Below are 19,123 nucleotides of genomic sequence, written 5' to 3'. Positions count from 1 at the left end.
AACCAGTGACTTCTATGTGCCTTGTATTTTTTATATTTCCCCACGGGAGATTTTATTGCGGTTATTTTTGCTTTTTGTTCCACAATTGCATATCGAGTATGTGAGGAAGGATAACATCTTATAGTTCTCAGGAGGAGCAACATACAGGCCTATGGTGAAAAAAATTTGCATCACCTAAATGCCTGACCTTTAAGCTAAGAACAATTACTGAATAGGACTTTTGAGTTGCCTCCTCAGGGAAGGAAGTATGTTCTGCCTATGGGTGAGAGAGAGAACTAACTATTTGGTGGCTAAATAGTGCATTGTAGATTGCATTTCTGCTAGGCATATATTCCATTTTTCTACTCTGTCCTTCCCTGCAGGAGGATTATATTTTTCCAGTCTACTGAACTTAGAAGTGACTATCAAACTTATTTGGTCAATGAAATGTGGGCAGGAGTAATACGTGTTATGTCTGACAAGTTTTAAGAGCAAATGGTTTTCTGTGTCTCTTTTTCCTTTGCAATTTTGTATTCAAAAGGTGCCCTTTTAGTCTAGATTTCAGGACAAAGGCAATGCACAGCAGAGCCACAGCTGATCTGCATTAGATCTACAGAATGAGCAAAAATCAACCTTTGCTGTTGTATGTTACTAACTTTTGGGTCTTTTCCTGCCTCAGTGTTACCTGCATTAGGCTAACTCATAGAGTAGTTGCAATTCTTAAGAACATCAAATAAGAGAATAACATTACCAGTCTCTAAAACAGTGTCTGAACAGGGGGTTCAAGAAATTACATTAGGATAAAGTGGTGAGTATAACTTTTAACTGACCATGAGGGAGTATATATCTGGTCATCTGAACTCCTCAAAGTCCAGCTTTTAAGAGGCTCAGTCCACTCTCCTGACGGCATAGGACTCGCCTCACAATTCTAGTTTCCTGTCGTTAGTACCGGTAACAACCTCATTCTTCCAGCAATGCTTGGCTTTCTTTCCACCAGGAGTACAAACTGTCTTTGCACGAATGATAAAAAATATAGTAATAAAGTACAACAATTTTAATTTACTATTTTAATATGCAAAGACCTGAATAAAATAGCATACACAATATAATGAAGACTTTACGTAATAATTACTTTATACCTTTTTCTGCCTGGAACCCACCAGTCTTTCTTTGAACCTTGGGAAGATATATGGGGATAGTTAAGGCAATAGCTGCAGATTAATACCTTCCTTAGGCATTTCAATTTTAGGAGGATTTTATAGCCCCCATAAGCCAAATAAACTCTCCATGCCTTGTGTTCTCCATATATAAAATGGAAGTAAAATATTTTCTTTAGAGGAACATGAGGATTAAGTAAAATAATACATGCAAAAAGGCTAGACGAGTATTTGGCATATAGTTGGTGCTCAGTATAACACAACCACGTGGATTTCTAATGGTAAATGTTGGTTGTTTTGGTTGGTTGTTCCGTAATTTTTTGTTGTTTGGTTTTGGAAGGTGCTGTCTTCAACTCAAACCATTAGCTACATTTGCGTGCTCTTAAGGCCAGCCCTTCTAGGTATTTATAACACTTTTTCTCTTATGACTGACTGTCCGGGATTCCTCCAGCTAAAATTACCAACCCTAGAAAAATGAGAGCTTGTAAATGATCAGACAATGATAAGAAGCCTTGATGTGTGATATATATCAATTTCAGAAAAATTATTTTCCTTTTGTCCCTTGGGCCTTTGAAGCAAGAGCATTTGGACAACCTGCCTGAATTATAGCCCTTTTGGTGTAGTTTAAATGATCATCACTCAGAGAGGCAGAGACCATGACTTATAGGATTAAAACAAGGGCTAATAATGTCCCAGGCTTGGCGCTTGAGATTTTTGCTTCTCTCAAGCTCCGCGAAGCAGCTTATGCCACTTGTCCTTCTCTACTTCTGTTTCCTTTGGTGCAAAATCAGACTTTTTTCCTCTCATATTTGTTTGAGAAAAATGGTTAAAAATGATATAACACTTTTAGTAAGTAAAACTATTAAAGACGTTAATACTGCAAAGAAATAAAGATGACTTGGTTTACTAAATGATGTTAGGTGTAATCTTAAGGCACACGAACATCATTAAAAGATGTTAATTTTAATACCAGCTTCCTGGAAACTCACATACTCTTGTTTTCTTTTTACTGGTCCAGTTTTATTATTGGATTGTTATTTAATTATTTTTCTCAGTTCCTTCTTTCAAATAAAACCACATTTGCCCTTGGAGTTTCATTTGAAAACTCTTATTCAATTTAAATCTGTATATTTCCTACTGCATAAAATCCACTTTGATGGTTTCCTAATATTCTTGAGTTTTACAAGGATAGTTTCATTTATGGTGAATATTTTATTACTCTGTTTAATTTAGAGTCCTTAGTGTCATTGCAGAATGAATTATAATTTCTAGGAGTTCACTAGGAAAGACTAAGGAAGTCTAGTTAGATTAAATGAACATCGTAAAGGCGATATGATAAAATAATGATAAAATAATAGGTAATATTTATTGACTTCAATCTACATATCAGCACTGAGCTGAGCGCACGTTTATTCCTGTTATCTCATTTATTTTCAACAAGAACCTTCTGAGTTAGATGCTGCTGCTATTCTCATTTTACAGATAAGGAAGCCGAGATTTAAGGAATTGTTTGCAATAGTCATAGACCTAAAAACTGGGGAAATCAGGCTCTGCCGAAAATCTCAAGATGAAAAGAAAAGTTCACCAGCCCATTATTTTTTTGCTTAACAGATCCAATATTGTTACTTTATTTGTGTACACAATGATGTCTTAAAATGTACATTTTGAAGAATTGGCTAGTTGTTCTAGCTTGATAGTCTATTGTAGGTAGAATAAATAAACAAGGAGACATGGAGTGACCTGAATAAAAGTAGCCTGCAACAATTAGGTGCTTTGAGTTGGAAAGGAAATCACAGGAAATTTGTTTACTGAAATCAGCCCTTGCCCCTTTCCTAACCCCTTCCCAGCTGGTTGATCCTGCCTTCTGCAATCAGCTCCTCTTCTCACTGGGATCGCTGAGAGGCTGGGTCTCTCATTTGCTCACACTCACGTAACTAACAGACTTGGAGGTAGTCTTGATTCTAACCTACCCAAGGGTTAGTGTAATGTCTGCTGGGACTGTTAATATGTGCTGAAAGTCCCTATAGAGGTACAGCTATCTACCAACCCATTTTAAAACAGATTTATTGGATATGTTTTCTTCAGCAGCCTCATGGCTGTCATTTCTTGGGGTGTACCTACTGTACACTGAGGCGTGCTTTCCATAGATTCCGTAAACTTCATTTGCCCAAAGCTTGCCTGTTTGTTTGTTTGTTTGTTTGTTTTTTGGTTTTTTGTTTTTTATATGTTTCTGTCTCAATATTGTACTTTCTCAAATGTATCTACCACTTCCGCCTTCACTTTCCAGTTGGTGGCCCCAGGATAGAGGTTCCTTGATCAGAACTGGATCTGTAATTGCCCTTTTCACCCTGTCAAGCACTTTCTGTCCCCAGTGACTACTAGATGTTCCAGCTTACTCTCTGCTCATTCTGATCTTTGTTCCAATCGTGAAGCATTAGAAGAAAATACCTACAGGTGAGTAGAGCCTTGCTGCGCATGTAGCAGAAAGCTACCATTTAAAACAATGAAAGTAATTAACTACTGCCACTTTCACATTCTAAAGAACTACAGAATTCACACCAAGAAGGAAACTGCTCTTTGAGGAAAACATTGAAATTATGGATCAAGGAACACAAAGGGAGCTAAACTGCTCTGCATTAAAAAAAAAAAATGAAGAGACTGATTTAAAATGAAACGATCCTTGGTGTTTTGAAGACAGAATAAAAAAATCTGCCTTAAGGAAATCTTATATATTATAAAAAGCAAACACATTCAGGAGTTTTGATAAGTTTTGAGAAAGGGAGCCTCAGAAAGGCAGGGCCTTAGAAAAGTGAGAGGATGAGGCTGATGGAATTTAAGACAGATGATGTCAGACATAGAACAGTCTTATTCTGTATTTTCCCTTCATTTCCTCTCAAGTATCTAGTAAAGTTTTATTAGCAAAATTATCAGTTCCTTTAAGAATTTAAAATGGATTTTATTTTTGAAGACACAGAGCAATGCGTCCTGGAACAGGTTCCATTTGGAGACATGGTAAAAAGATGACAGAAAATGAATAAAAATACACTAGGAACTGGACCTCAGAGTATGAATGGAAGATGACAACCAGAAGTGTAAGATGCCCTGGAAATTATGAAAAAATCTGGAAAAGAGACTCAATTCCCTGAAGTGAGATGGAGGATTGAGTATACTTATTATTATTATTTAATATTAAAGAAAGAATGTTCCTAGAGACTGGAGGGTTCAGGGTCAGTTGGTTTCATAGATCACAGAATCTTTTAGAGAATGGAAAGAAAAATAAATTCATATACAGTTTAGATAAATACATGAATAGAGTAGATTCATTTTGAAGAATGTTAATCAGAAGTTAATAAAGCTTATTAAAAGTTATTAAAATGTGTTGAAAGAAATTAACGAGTTTTTTTAGTAACATATTACAAGCCTTTGAAGAGAAATCACACACATACACACACACGCACACACACGCACACACAAAACCAACAACCTCCCATTAATACCACTGCTGAGAGCCAATTTCTGATAGGATGATACTACCAGAACAAGGTACAGGAATTCTACGTTCATGTGAAATTTTATACAGAGCAATAAATAGTTACCACCCACCATTATTCTCTTTAATAACAATGTTTATTTCTTTTACTGCCCTTTTCATGATATGACATTGCGGTATTCATTTGCTTATAGCAGGTGTTATTGCAACTTGTCCTCAGAATTATCTATGTCTTCATTTCACGTTAAGAAAAAAAAAAAAAATAAAGGCATGACTGTGCTTTCCTTGGAAGGTAATGGGTTGTGAGAGAGGTTTGCAAAATAAACTTCACCCTTTACATTGTGGAGGAGAAAGTGTACATCACATGCAGCTAAATGAAAACTTACATTACAGCACTTCATATTAATCTTAATATTTAATCTAATAAGCAATCAGTAACATTTTATCTCTCAAAGGCAGAATCTTGTCTATCTCACTGCTATATCTCTAGGGAACAGAACAGTGCCTAGCAGATAGCACTTGCTCTATAAAATTTTATTGACCTGAATGAATGAAGTTGGAAAGTTACAAAAGATATAGACCTTAAGACATTTGTTATTTAATGAAACAAAAGAGATAAAGTAATGTTACAGGTAACAGAATGTGAAAATAATTGTACCACACTCTACATGATGCAAAGATCCATAAACTGGCATCAAGCCTGATAATGCAATGGTTTATTCATTGAGTATATATTTTCTCTAATCCATGTCTAATGAATTAAAATGCTGCTTGTTCCTGGTCATCTGTGCCATCTGGCACTACAATTTTTTAAAAATAGAGATGTATGGATTAGGCTTTGGCTATTACAACTGGAGCATTAAGATACTACTCAGAAATAATGAGAATTTTTGAAAAAATCAGAATGTAACCATATAAATTGTTACTCCATCAAAGCATGCCCTACACAAATAATGTTACCGTTGTTTAAATATTTTGAACACCTCTCTTTGAACTGCCTTTAGAATCAGGTAATTAGTCATGTTGAAAAATCCTCTTCAGTATCTGCGTCCTATGTTTTTGTCCCCAAGCATCACGACTCAGTTTGATAACCCATCATATTTACTCAAATAAGTTCCAAGGACTTTGTTTGGGACACATCCAAAGAGTTGCTGTATCTTGAGGCTGTTCCATAGAGTCTGCAATATTTTATGAATATATTTCACAAAATGTTTCAGGGAATGGTGGCCTTATTGGATACATTTGATTACACTGAAAGCCTTAACATGCACTTAAAGTTTTACTTTTACTATGTAGTTAAGCCACCAATCCTACAACTTTTATACACATAACTTACAGCCCATCCATACAATCAAAGAGCCTACTCAGTAGTGTTTTCTGTGCTAACATGCCTGTTGTCAGTCCACAGATGTGTTATTCATTTAATGGAAACCTACAGTTTCAATTAGAAGCTATAAACATATGATGAAGACTATCAATAAAGGTAAATATCTTTATTCTTGATTTTCTTAGCAACATTAGTGTGTTAGGTTTTCAGAATACAATACTCTGTAGATGAGGTAAGATTTCATAAAGAAGATCATTATGCAAGCAAATCCTTTCATATAAGAGTATATGCATTCATGATTGCTGTGGTTTGAATGTGGCCCATCCAAAACTCAGGTGCTGTGAAAGTGTGAGAGTATTAGAAGGTGGGGCCTTTTAAGAGGTGATTAGGCCATGAGGGTTCCTCTCTCGTGAATGGGATTATGCAGTTTGCCTAACTTGCCCTTCTGCCTTCCATCAGATGAGGACATAGCATTTCCACCCTCTAGAGAATGCAGCCCTTACCAGACAACTGAACCCGATGGTACTATAATCTTGGACTCTCAGCTTCCAAATATGTAAGAAAATAAATTTCTGTCCTTTATAAATTATCCAGTCTGAGGTATTTTCTTATAGCAGCACAAATGGACTAAAATAATGATGATGGAATCCATGAATTTTCTATTGCAAGAAGACCCAACAGTTAATGTGTGCATGCACACATGTCCATGCAGAAACTGGTCTTCTGTGACTTCCTACTGGTTAAACAGCCTTTGGGGCCTTTGAATCATCCACTGCTAATCATCCACTCTTGGCCGGGTTAACTTACAGTTTCGTTTAAAAATTTTCTTTCATGTTTGACCGTAGAGTGAAAGCAACGGCAACAGGATTTCTTATTGCCTTTACACATACATACACACTGACAATAAAGGTATATTTTTCTTTTTCCTCCCTCTGTCTAACAGCCCAAACTTTGACAAGAAAAACAAGATTTTATTTTACTACCAGCTGCCCGCTATGTTAAGGCAAGAGTTTCTCATTCTGTCTGGATACTGACTTGCTTGCATTTATACAGTTCACATTCCACTAAAGCTGACTAATTCATCCATCCATTTTCATTTCTAAAAAATTATACCTACATTAAATAAATAAAAACATGCTTACCACTAGACATGCCTAATTAGGACATCCATGAACCTTAATTCTATTTGTTTTCAAATTATTCATTTTATGTCTTTTGACCCACTAGTTGTCATGGATCAGAAGCTTAACAAACTACCCTCTTGCTTGCAGTAGTTAGATGTCTTCCCTAGAGCTGAGTATCTAGGGTTGGAGTTTGATCTAATTACACCTTTCTATCTGATACTTGGCCTCCAGAAATGTTGCTCAGAACAAATGACTCACTTATTCAGATATTCTTTTAGGTTGCTGCATATCTGATGAGGTAAGATATAACAAATAGTACAGAGGTATAAGGTAGCTTTTGTTATTTATTAGCTATTAACAATGTGCCCTTTACATAAAAGGCCCAAGCCATCTTGCACTTCATTGAAAGATGCATCATGATCAAGAACGTGAAGGTGACAATCCTGCTCCGCTATGTACTGGTCTGTTCAATTATGGGCCTCATACTTAAAAAAGAATATTTTTCTGGAAGAAGAAAACTTGAATATGAAGTGGCATGAAGAATAATTCCAGGACATAAGAATGTTCTTTTTCTGGAGAAAACTCAGAGAGAATGTAATTCTGAATAAACTTATTTTGGACATCTCTAGTGGATCAAACTAGAATATATCGTAGGCATGGGGTTACTGCAAAGGACATGCCTAAGCAGGAAAGAACTATTATTCCCAGTTGGTCTCACAACTCTCCCTCTCTGGCTGAACCAGTCCCTCACCGCCCATGATCTAGCATTGGCTTCCTCTCTCTCTCGACCTCCTGGAGTACAATCTTTCCCCATCAGTACTAACAAGCTAGAGAAACAACTTACTCTTTTTTGGAAAATCACAAGCAGTGGAGAGCATTAAAAGATAGGTTTTTAAATTTGTCTTGTTTTTTTGTGGGTTTTCTTGGTCAAGGTAAAAGATAAACAAATCAAGATCTGACAAAGTTTCCAAGTAGGAAAGACAGAGTTCTGAAGAACAATAATAAAGGATATCTTTGCAATTAACAAGCGTCCTGATTAGTCTGCATAAGAGGCAACGAATTCTAAACCAAGTTGATTTAAGCTGGCAGTGTTTCCATACGTGGTGGGAACTTAATTCCGTTTTATCAGCCTTATCTCTAAGTTGAAAGCTGTGCCTTTTGCCACAAGCCATGCTATAATTCTGCAATCTTAAATCTCACCTCAGTTGAAATAAACAAACTATATAGTGGGATGTTTATCTGCTGTTTTCTTTTCAGCATAAGAATATGTCATAGTCAGGCACAGACCATTCAATTTTTATATCTACATATATATCAATACCTAGAGAGGAATTCTTTAAAATGCTATTTCATAAGTACAATAACAGAATTTTTCTGTTTATGTATTACTACATAATAAATACCTCAAAACTTAATGTCTTAAAACAACAAATATTTTATTATATCTCACTTTTTTTTTTATCAGAAATTTATTCAGGACTCAGCTGGCCATTTGTTTTGATGTGGTGTTTACAAAGGTCACTCTGTGGTATCAGCGGGCAGATACGATGGTCTGGAATGTCCACGACAGCTTTACTTACATGTCTGCAAGTTTGGTGGGGATGGATGGAAGGTTGGACTCATCTGGTGCTATTGACCAGAATACCTACATGTGACTCTTACAGCATGGCATTTTCAGAGTACATTAGATTTTTTTCAGAGACACCCTGGATTCTCAGAAAGAGTCCTCCAAAAGATAGCAAGTGAAAGCTATTAGTCTCCTTAGGCCTGGGCTCAGAAACTCTATTCTACTGGTCAAGCAATCACAAAGGCCTCCCAATTTCAAGTGAAGGTGATATGGAGCCCATCTCTTCAAGGAAGGAGAGTCAAACAATTTGCAACTATCTTTAATCTTTTACAATACTAACTTTGGAAGTCTATGAGAATGTAAGCATAAAATACAACAAACTGCAGTGTGTACTCTCAGTTCCCGCCTCATAAAAAATTAATGATGATCTGGCTGGTCTTGTGTCTTCCTCCTGCATTGTTAAATTCTGCAGATTTATCTTTCCTGTGGTTCTTTACACTTGTTTGTCATGGGATATCACTTTTACATAACAAGTACTTTATTCTTTGTAGAAAATTGTAATTATCCCTTACATGTGCTCAACATTCACTTTATTTACAGCCTTTATTACCAGAGTCTGCAGAAACTTTGTTTCTTTTTAATACAATCTGAGAAGGGCTGGTTTCCAATTTAAAAATTCTGGGAATAGTACCCCCTTTTCTTTTTACTTGAGCTCTTTACTCTAAGTTGTATGCTATTTACTTTGTTTTGTTGGGTCTGTGCTAGCTAAGTCTGGGGAGAAGGAAACCATGGAAAACTGCTCCCTCTAGCATACATTTGTCAATTTCAACATTATTGACATTTGGGGCTGGATAAGATATTTGTGGAGTGCTGCCCTGTGTTTTGTAGGGTGTTTAGCAGCATGCCTGGGTTCTACACACTAGATGTGAGTAGCTCACCCTCTTCTAGTTGTGCCAGTTGTGTTCAGATATTTCCATATATGACCTTGGGAGGCAAAATTCCCCCTGGTTTAAAACCACTGCTCTAGCAGGGATAGTAACTCCTAGATAATAATTTAAGTTGAAAAAAAAGATTCTACCACTGGGTAGAAACGTAGAATGCATGCACAACTGTGGCACAGGAAAGCATAAGCTTCACTGTTAGTTTGTTTTTGAGACAGGGTCTCACTTCAATGCCCAGGCTGGAGTGCAATGGCGCAATCTCAGCTCACTGCAACCTCCCCCTCCCAGGTTCAAGCGATTCTCCTGCCTCAGCCTCCCAAGTAACTGGGATTACAGGTGTGTGCCACCATGCCTGGCTGATTTTTGCATTTTTAGTACAGATAGGATTTCAACATGTTGACTAGGCTGGTCTCAAGCTTCACTGTTTAACTTACCAAGACCAAAATCTTATGGGCTCTATACTTCCTATACCCAATCTGATTGCTAGAGTACTGGCCCATGGCCTCAGAGTAATAAAAAATTACATACATATTTTCCATTCATAGCTACTCGATTTAGTGTTCTCCTAACATCCTGGAGCCTGAGTAATGCCTCTTAGATTCTGGTTGCATCACATTACTTTATAGAAATATCCATCAAATTCCCATTTCTGAGCTTGACAATTCTAATTTCTAATTGAATACAAATAAACAGATACCAAAGCAAATTATCTATCATACTGTGCTTGACCTTACAGTGTATGGTTTGAGATCAGCAATTGTTAGTTCACCAGGTCATCAAGGTATTAGCCACCTATGTGAGAGAAAACAAAACAAAACCAAAAACTCATGGTTTAACTTGTCCAAACAGTTCATTAGCTGTATTACACTTGGGGCTCCAGCAGTTATCACAGGAGGATATGAATGGTATGTTTTTACTGGTCCTTTTTGGATAACTTTTTTTCTTACAGCCTATCCCAATATTTCTTCAAATCTCAGCTCTCTCATAAGCTCTTTTGTCTCCCTCTGCCCCCAAAGTTGCTACCATTTCACAGCTCTCATCACTTATGAAAAATTTGGACTTATTCTTCACCTGTGATATTTAGTCATATCTCATTCTTTGTTTTATGATGCTGCATCTAGCAACACTTTATGTTTGCTAAGTACTTAGTAGCTTTTAATAAACTATTGCATCTCATACTCTTATACACAAATATTCCCAAGGGTAAAAGAGAGCAAACCTACCCTCCTTAGGGAAGTGGAGGGGATAAGGAAGGGATGACATAGCTTTAAATGGGCACTGCTTGTTAAATATCCCATCGTGTCTCATTTCCTTTTTAAAATTAATGTAAAATTTTCATGCATCTGCTCAAAAAGACATTCATCTTTATGTAAAATAAAATGCTACTTGAAGTTACTTATCAGTTTAGTTACTTAATGACATCACTTCTGACCCCAGATTTTCACTTGAAACTGGTACCTTATGAGGAATGTACTACATTCCTTGGGTTCCAGTCAAGACCATATTGTTATATTTGGTCTATAGATGAGAGGTCTAAGGCTCAGGAAGGAGAAATGGTTTATAAAGACCAAAGATAATGCTATTAACATAGTTTGAATATTTATTAAGGGCTAAGGGCTTTACTTTATTAACACATTTAATCCTCAAAACAACTCTTTGAGATAGGTACTACTATTGTCTCCATTTTACTTATGAGAAAACTAAGGCACAGAAATTAAGCAAATTGTCCATGTTCAGGTTAATATCTAATAATTGGTCAAATAAAGACATAAACTTATTTTGAATTTCAAAGCTACACCTTTAACTTCTATCCTCTACCAGTTTGTTAACTGTACCACAGAGCCCAGAACTCAGTTATTTTCTCTTTTTACTCAGGCAGTTTAACTTGCCATTAGTCCATTTCTGGGATGGTTGGTTTTGTCTTTTATTACATGTCCAATGTTATTTTTGCCTTTCTCGTCGATTCTTCCTAAGACAGGATTTTGCACAATTTGATTTTTGTAAGATGATTGACCAACTAATCTCAGGTCTAGCCAAATTTGGTTTATGCACTGAGCCCCTGTTTCATGATGGTTTTCTGAGCAAGGAGAGGTGCTGGAGGCGACAGAAGCAGGGCGATTAGTAAATAAAGTAGACGGTGCTCTTTATATTTCTTTGTATTCTAGGCTCTTGCTGTCTCTTGTCACTCTTTTGACATAGCAGTTTCCAGGGACCCAGAGTCATATCTTAGGCTGAGCACAGGCCAGTGAAGAATCAGAAGCTGAGGAGGGTTCTTGGGATGCCAATGCCAAGAGGATAAAACAAAGTGAGGGCCATTTCATAACTAGACTGGGGAGCATCCAAGAGTGTGAAGAAAGATGAGAAGTCAAGTCAGAGTTCAAGATGAAAGCTGCAACATGCTGGAGATAGAAAAGCCCAGAGGAAACATCATCATCACAACAACAATAACAAAAGAATTAAGAAAATCTTATTCAAAATTGAAAAATAAGACAAAGGGTGGGGTCATGTCCTTCTAGTGTCATACTGGGGCATTATTTAATAGGCCATTAAAGATTATTTCTAAGAGAATATACTTGTTTTTGACTGTGCTATGTATTACTGATTAAAGTTCTGGCATTATGAAATTATATGTTAACTTGATCATTTTGTCTGTTAAAGATGCAAAAGATTTCTTTTTACTAGAAAACCCCAAGGATATGGATTTATTACTCTGTAGAACATTTATACATTTTACTCAAAATTTTATTTAAACCATATTATTTTTATTTTTTAAATACACTATTTTGAGCAGTTTTGGCTTTACAGAAAGAATTTGTGGAAAATACAGAGAGTTTCCCTATACCTTCTCATCCTCTCCTCCTATATACAGCATCCCCTCCAGTTTCTCTAATAACTAACACTTTGCATTAGTGTAGTAATATTTTTTTACAGTCAATGAGTCATATTCATATGCTATTATAAACTAAATTCATTATTCTTAATTTTTATATATAATTAATTTTCCAATGCTCTTTGAACTAGCATTACTATCTTACTGATAGTCTCATTTATGAGTTAAATCCTTTTTGTATTTGTGTAACATATTTTTTGAAAATTATTCTTTGAAATAAGAAACTAAGTCTGTGATGGATAAAATAAATTGAATAAAGGTCACAGAGCTAGTAAGTAACACAAACAAGTAGGAATGGAGCAAGAAACATGAAGTGAGTCTGGGTCTAGATATTAATTCATAAAGTGTTTCTATTATGGCATGACGCTTTTTCTGCATAAGTACCAGTGTATCTTAGTGTACCTTCCTGCTCTTAAAAGGAGTGAGACCTTCAGCAGATTCAAAGGAGAGCGTCCAATTGTCTTGCCTAGGCTGGTATGCCTAATTGTGCTAATTGTGCCATTAATGATCTATGTGCTAATAAATTGTCTCATTGATCACCTATGTTTATTAATAATCTTACTTGTTCAACATAACCTGTTCAATGTGACTATATACTTTATAATACTATAGAACTCTAGAGAGCGTTTAGATTTATCCATTATTCCTTCAGTCACTAACTTTTGAGTACCAAATGTGCCAGCAGAACCTCACATCATGGAAGTTATTTATAACTGATGATGCAATTTCATTCACAATGTCTTCTTTAATCTTCACAACATGCGGATGACGGCAGAAAGAAAGTCTTCCGTCTCCATTCTCTGGATAAAAATACTGACGCTGAGAGTCTAAGTGGCTAGTCAAAGGTCAAACAGCTGCTATTTGGCAGTGATGGGGCTTAAACTCACACCATCTGATGCCTTGGTCAGGACAGACTATGAGACCACCTTGGCAAAAGTATAACCGTGAGAAAATTATAGCGTGAAAGGATTTGATTTAACCAATCCCTGTCTTGCCTTTATCTTCCCTCAATTATTACTAGGCTTAGGTCAAGCTACTTTGGGAGATATTTAGTTTATTGTTTAAGTGATAATAGCCCTTCCCCAAAACTCAACCACCTTTGTAAAGCTAATGAGAGACCACCAGGCTAGGAGGAGTAGAGGAATTCTGTTAAGGTGTAGACATAAAAGATTGCCAGCCATTTTTCCATAGGTCACAAGATATGCAACTTCCCCAATGTTTCCTGCAGATAATATCACCATCGTAGACCCCAAGATTGGCCTTTTGAGATATCTTCTCAGGTTTTTTGCTCTATCAGTGATCCACAACTGCGCCCATGGGCCCATGCAGAATTGACTCAGTGCAAGAGGACAGCTTCAACTCCCTATGATTTTATATCCAATCCAAGCAATCAGCACTCACCATTCCCTATCCCCCTACCCCTCAAGCTGCCTTTGAAAAACCCCTAACCTCGGAGTCTTTGATATTCATTTGAATAATAATTCCGTTTCCCTCATGGTATGGCCAACCTCCATCAATGAAACTCTTTCTTTACTGCAATGTCATGGCCTTTGTGAATGTATTTTGTTTGTGCAGTAGGCAGGAAGCACCTATTAGGTGGTTATAACGTCACAGCACAAATATATATGGTGGGTAAAAAACAACACACACACACACACACAATGTCCAGTTCCTAACACACACACACACACGTACAATGTCCAGTTCCTAACACACACACACACGTACAATGTCCAGTTCCTAAGAATAAATGTCCAGGCACCTTTATTCTTAAAGAACATATCCACACTTACGAAATAATTTAGAGTAGAATCTGCCAAAACAGTATCTGAGTTGAAGGGAGAGGCATAGCTGGATGGGCTGGAATGCTCAGAGAAGACCTCATTCTGAAGAGAGAAATTCAGTTGAACTTTGAAAGAGAACATTTGAAAAGGGAGAGGAAAGAGAATAGAGAATTCTGGAAAGCAATAACTCAATTAATCTTTGAAGTATGAAGTGTCCCAGTGAACTCTGCAGAACCACTTGCTGATTCAGTCCATGAGTAAACACATAGCCCTTCTCTTAGAACATTTTACAATCCTTTCTTATATTGTCCCAATTGTCTCAAGCAACAATATAAAGCTCCAGTCTTTTAAAGAAGAAACTGTATTTGCCTTTTTACACCCATATTTGTAATTTTACAAAAAAATTTGCTTCCAATCTTAGTAATGTTTTTATTCCCAGTCTCCTGGGCTGAGATGAGAACTTCTGTCTCTAGTATGAAATCCAAATCCAAGCTTATTTGGAAATTTAGTACCAAGCTTTGCTCTAATCTTCCCTAAACACCAAGTTGTAGTTGAAAATATTTTTAAACTACAAGTTCATATCCTTTAAATTCCCTTTCAGTATTTTGTGCTGTCCAATACAGTCAAAACATTTTATAGTGCTGAACATAAAGATCTTAGAATATACTTATGGCATACATTTTCTGGTGATAGAGAATATGTGCGGTCAGATGTAGTTTGGGCCACAGAGTTCCATACCTGTGGCATCAAGAAAATCTCATATAATAAACTTCAGAACTGTTTTCTGATTGGGGCATATATACTAGTGTGCCATGAGATAATTTAGGATATTATATTAGATTTAAGAGGGGAAGATCCTGTAAGAAATTATGTGTTAGAAGAAATTGGCTCATCTTTTTAAGTGACTTCTGTGGGATAAAGAGGAATTGAGCTGCCTACAAAATTTCCCTAGGCATGGATGTACGAAATTTTCTCTGTCTTGTAACCTCCTTCTCTCCATGTCTTATTCCTATAAACCTGTGCTCTCGGGGAACTATTAAATATTAACCCAGGTGTTTGTTGACAAGGATTAATTCCTTCCAGAAGTAAGTGAATTTTTATATTAAGCTTAAAGAAGACAAAGTTTTAAATACAGATGAATGAGTATACAATGATTGAAATTACATGGGGTAGGACTGACATTTTGGAATGTGGAGTTTTGCCCAATGCTTTATTAAATTAAATTATTTAGATGAATGCATGCCCTGCTGATGTCTACAGCCAGTGATGCTACAGAGATGTTAACATGTTAAATTCATTGTAAGCAATAGCCTTATGTTTGGAAAAGATTAAAGCTTTAGAGCAAGACTTTGAAATAGGCTTAGAATTTGGATTTGCAACAAGATATAAAACTACAGCTTAGAAAAGTAGTTGTTCTCAACTTGGAGACACTGCTTTTTATTGGCCAAAAAAAAAAAAAAAAAAAAAAGAAGAAGACAAGGAGACATGAGATATGTATCCCTCCTTGCTCCTAATGTGAAAAAAAGATGACTTGGAACATGTGGATCTCAGAAAAAATCAGTATGTTGAGGAAGGTATCTTATTAAATATGAAGTAGTCATGGGAAGAATGCTGAAATAATCTAGGAGAGTTGCTGATTCAAGTGTCTTATTAATAGCTGCCTATAGCGTTTAGTGATTTACTTGCCATGTTTATCTAATTTCAATGATGAGACAGTTATTATAATACTTGCTGATAAAATAAAATAGAATTGAGGTTTGAAAACATTTACAAAAGACAAGCAAGCAAGTCATATCTCAATATTTACTTCCAAGGAATAACAAATATAACTCCTCCAATTGTAAGACTGACAATTCATACGTACCTGGATTTCTGAAGATTTTACCTACAAAAGGTAAGAACAGATAGACTTATGCATTTATTGATGGTGAGGATCATATTTGATTCTCTGTTGGGATGAAAAAATACTTTAAGCACAGTTTTGCTTCCAGATGCCAGGCATACATTCAAATATAATATGACACCAGGACAGTCTCCTGAGAAGGATTTCTTCAATAAGAAGACCACTACTGCCCATTTTCTCACATAGTATTCCTTAAGACACTAAATAAGTTTATGTGACATAAGGATGAAAACTTCTATCTCCTCATTCCCCCAAGTATCTTCCTAGAGATGTGAATTAGGTGATTCATAAAATAGGTGTTTCAAGATCAAATCAATTTTGGGAGTGTATCAGTTTATTCTTGCACCACTATAAAGAACTAATAGAGGCTGGGTAATTTATAACGAAAAGAAGTTTAATTGACTCATCATTCTTTAGGCTGTACAGGAAGCATTGCACTGGCATCTGCTCCTGGTATGGGCCTCAGGAATCTTACAAACATGGCAGAAGGCCAAGGGGGAGCAGGCATGTCATGTAGCAAGAGCAGGAGCAAGACAGAGTGGTGGAGGTGCCACATTCTTTTAAACAACCGGATCTCATGTGAACTCAGAGAGAGGGAACTCACTCATAATCAAAGGGATGGCATGAAGCCATTCATGAGGGACCCACTGCCATGACCCAATACCTCCCATTAGGCCCCACTTCCAACATTGAGGATCACTTTTCAACATGAGGTTTGGAGGGGACACACATCTAAACCATATCAGGGAGTGATGGTTGAAAGCAAGTTATATCAGTTATCTACTGCTGTGTAAAAAACCGCCCCAAAACTTAGTGGTGTCAAACAATACATTGTGTATTTGCTCAAAATTCTGTGAATCTGCAACTTGGGCTGGGCCAGGTGGGAAATTCCTCACTGGTCTTGTCTATGGCCATTCGTGTGGTACAGTCATCTGGTGGCTTGGATGTGGCTGGATGGTCTAAGATGGCCTCACTCCCCTGTGTGGTGATTAATGCTGTCTAACAGCTGGGCCTCCCTTTCTGTGTGATCTCTCACCCTCAGAAATACTAGCCCAATTTTTGCATCTGGTATTGTAGGGGTTCAAGAGGATGAGAGGAGAAGATAAAGACCTTGTGGGTTCTGGCCCAGATGCTGAATAACATCATTTTCACAATATTTAATTGGCAAAAACGTTGCAAAGCCTGCCACAACTCAAGGTCCTACTCAATGGGAGCATCTGTAGAGAATCTGAGAACATTTTTAGAGGTTTAAAACAGTTTTCTTTATTATAGAATTTTATAAAATCATGAAGGAATTTTTAAGTTTATGGGGAATATAGTATATATTATTTGTGAGGGTGTGTATGAGCATTTGATAACTCATTTTGCTAGTGTTTTTAACAATATACTTAGGGAATTCTATTTTGTCTCATTACTCCTCAGGCCCACTTTCATAGTCTATAAGTCTAATAAATTTATGAGGTTCATGCTTAATTCCCTTACAATTCTTAGAATGCGGAATTTATCAGTCATAAAACTAGCCTTGTATTGTAATTCAGGGATGAGAGAAACCTAGTTGTTGCCCTCAGTTTTGTTATAAACAAAATGGAGGGATGAGAAAGGGTGTAGCTTTTCAGAAATAACTTCCATGTTTGGCAAAACTTTGCTTAACTATATTGGCTGTTTTCCTAAATTATATATATATGAAAATTTAGTTGTGCTGGTCGTCAATGTCATGAACTCTAAAAAAACCGCATGCCTGAGTTCAAATCTTGACTCTGCAAAAATAAGTAGAATTATATCAAACTAAAAACCTTACTCACAGCAAAGGAAATACTCAAGAACGTATGGGGAATGGGAGAATATATTTGCAAACTATATATCTGGTAAAGGGGATTTTATATACATATATATGAGTTCAATTCAATAGTAAGAAAACAATCTGATTAAAATATACAAGGAACTTCAGTAGAGATTTCTCAAAAAAAACATACAAATGGCCAATAGTTTTATGAAAAATTGCTCAACATCATTAATCATCAGAGATATGCAAATTAAAGTAACAACAAGATATCACCTCATACCTGTTATAATATCGGCTATTATCAAAAATATGAAAAATGACAAGTGTTGGTGAGGATGTAGAGATAAGGGAACCCTTGCAGACTGTTGGTGGAAATGAAAATTACTATAATCATTATGTTAAACTGTATGGCAGTTCCTCAAAAAATTAAAAATAGAACTGCTATGTGACTCAGCAATTCCACTTTTGGGTATATATCCAAACAAATGAAATGAATATGTCAAAGAGGTATTTGTACTCCCATGATTATTGCAGCACTATTCACAGTAACTAACATTCAAAATCAACCTAAGTGTCTGTCAGTGAGTGACTGAATGAAGAAAATGGAGTATATATACACAGTGGAATACTATTCAGCCGCAAAAAAGGAAGAATAAGAAAATTCTATCATTTGCAACAACATGAATGAAGCTAGAGGACATTATATTAAGTTAAATAAGCCAGGCACATAAAGATAAATATTGCACAATCTCATGTAGACTCTAAAAGAGCCAAACTCATAAAAGTAGAGAGTAAGAGTTACAGCTCTTTTCAAATTTGTCTAGCAGATTTTCCATTTTTTCCCAGAACCACCCCCTCCCCAGCCACACCTGCAAAAAAGCAAATGACAACAATGATAATAAACACCTCTCAAAACAGAGAGTAAATCTGTAGTTACCAGAGGTTGAAGGATGGAAGGATTGAGGAAAAAAACCTTGACTCTGACACTTATTAGCTGAAAGACTTAAGACAAATTAAAGAGTTTTTGTCTTTAGTTTCATCATTTGTAAAACATAATTGACAAATATATATTCCAAAGTGTTATTGTAAGAATTAAATAAAATATACTACAAGAGTGGTTGACCTAAAGTAACCACCTAAATGGAAGCTGCTACTATCACCACTAATGCTCATTTCCT

General features: G+C 36.2%; 1 protein-coding gene and 1 non-coding gene across 4 annotated transcripts in view; one reads left to right on the top strand and one right to left on the bottom strand.

Annotated features, from left to right (window-relative positions):
• LOC105465339 (catenin alpha 2) overlaps positions 1-19,123 on the bottom strand; it is a 1,482,339-nt gene that overhangs the window by 1,245,301 nt on the left and 217,915 nt on the right. The gene's annotated exons all lie outside the window — the stretch shown is intronic.
• LOC112423728 (U7 small nuclear RNA) lies at positions 18,739-18,797 on the top strand. The gene has a single exon (XR_003014289.1). It is a non-coding gene; the product is annotated as a U7 small nuclear RNA (small nuclear RNA).

This window comes from Macaca nemestrina, chromosome 13, assembly GCF_043159975.1.
Source record: "Macaca nemestrina isolate mMacNem1 chromosome 13, mMacNem.hap1, whole genome shotgun sequence".
NCBI lineage: Eukaryota > Metazoa > Chordata > Mammalia > Primates > Cercopithecidae > Macaca > Macaca nemestrina.
Note: the sequence above shows the minus strand (reverse complement) of the source record. Positions and strands in the feature narration are given on the sequence as shown.